This window comes from Rhinolophus ferrumequinum, chromosome 2 (assembly GCF_004115265.2).
Source record: "Rhinolophus ferrumequinum isolate MPI-CBG mRhiFer1 chromosome 2, mRhiFer1_v1.p, whole genome shotgun sequence".
NCBI classification, from domain to species: domain Eukaryota; kingdom Metazoa; phylum Chordata; class Mammalia; order Chiroptera; family Rhinolophidae; genus Rhinolophus; species Rhinolophus ferrumequinum.
The window spans coordinates 25,314,135-25,315,991 of NC_046285.1; the positions used below are offsets into that span (position 1 = coordinate 25,314,135).

The following is a 1,857-nucleotide window of genomic DNA, read 5'->3' on the forward strand; positions in this document are numbered from 1 at the left end:
TTAAGGTAGACCTTAGAGGAAAAACTTTCATTGAACAAAAAATGACAAGTGCACTAAATTCTACAGAGTAAAAATGAAGAATACTGAAGCCAAAGGAATTATAGTCTGGGGAAAGAGGGATAGAGAAAGCTGAGACCTGAAGCACGAATACCAGTATGTTAGCTTCAGCAGAAGAGAGGTATTAAGTCGGTGCAAAAGTAATTGCGGTTTTTGCATTGTTGAAATTTGCCGTTTGATATTGAAATACATTCTTAAATAAATGTGGTTGTGTTATACATCATTTTAATGTGCATTTCTCATTTTATTATTTTTTTTTGGCTAATGACTTATTAGTTGCTGTTTATTTTATATTTATTTTAGACTATGGAAATGATGTTAGACTAAAAGCAAATTCAAGTGATTTTCTTTTTTTTCGAGTTCAAAATGGGTCGTAAAGGAGCGGAGAAAACTCGCAACATCAACAACGCATTTGGCCCAGGAACTGCTAATGAACGTACAGTGCAGTGGTGATTGAAGAAGTTTTGCAATGGAGACGAGAGCCTTGAAGATTTGGAATGTAGCGGCTGGCCGTTGGAAGTTGACAACAACCGAGAGCAATCATCGAAGCTGATCCTCTTAAAACTACACAAGAAGTTGCCAAAGAACTCAAAGTCAACCATTCTATGGTCATTTGGCATTTGAAGCAAATTGGAAAGGTGAAAAATCTCGATAAGTGGGTGCCTCGTGAGCTGACCGAAAATCAAAGATATAGTCATTTGAACTGTCATCTCTTATTCTATGCAACAACAACAAACCTTTTCTTGATCTGATTGTGACGTGTGGTGAAAAGTGCGTTGTATACGACAACCAGTGATGACCAGCTCAGGGCTGGACTGAGAAGAATCTCCAAAGGACTTCCCAAAGTCAAACTTGCACCAAAAAAAGGTCATGGTCACTGTTTGGTGGTCTGCTGACGGTCTGATCCACTGCAGCTTTCTGAATCCCGGTGAAACCATTATATCTGAGAAATATGCTCAGCAAATCAATGAGATGCACCAAAAACTGCAGTGCCTGCAGCCGGCACTGGTCAACAGAGAGGGCCCAATTCTTCACAACGCCCGACCGCACCTCACACAACCAATGCTTCAAAAATTAAAGAAATTGGGCTATGAAGTTTTGCCTCATCCTCCATATTCACCTGACTTCTCACCAACTGACTACCATTTCTTCAAGCATCTTGACAACTTTTTGTGGGGAAATTCCTTCCACAACCAGCAGGATGCAGAAAAGGATTTCCAAGTGTTCATTGAATCCTGAAGCACAGATTTTTATGCTACAAGAATACACAAACTTATTTCTCGTTGGCAAAAATGTATTGACTGTAATGGCTCCTATTTTGATTAATAAAGATGTGTTTGAGCCTAATTATAATGATTTAAAATTCATGGTCTGAAACGCAATTACATTTGAACCAACCTATAGAAGTCAAGAAAATTCATTTCTTGCAGACAGAACAGTATGTATGATAGCCTTGGGGTAGGAGAAATAGTATAATACAAGAATTGAAAGAAACTTATGATAGTTGGAGTATAGAAGGCTTTCGTAGGAGTGATATTAAATAAAGCTGAAGAGACAGAGGCAGCATCAAATAAGACAGGGTTTTAAAGTCCAGGGAAGAAATTTGGTCTTTATTATGAGGGCAGTGGAAAACATTCAAAAGGATTTTAGTTCATGGTTGACATGGCCAGAAATGTACTGTGAAACATCACAGTATCAAAAATGGATGGGGAAATAAAATGAGCAGGTAGAAGTAACATTTAACCAGCTATTGCATACGAAATTATGATTGATACGATCATGATATATATCCATAGAATC

At 37.9% G+C, this 1,857-nt stretch overlaps 1 pseudogene; it reads left to right on the forward strand.

Moving 5' to 3' along the window:
* Nucleotides 1–363: 363 nt before the first annotated feature.
* Nucleotides 364–1,383, forward strand: LOC117033264 (histone-lysine N-methyltransferase SETMAR-like; annotated as a pseudogene).
* The last annotated feature ends 474 nt before the right edge of the window (nt 1,384–1,857 follow it).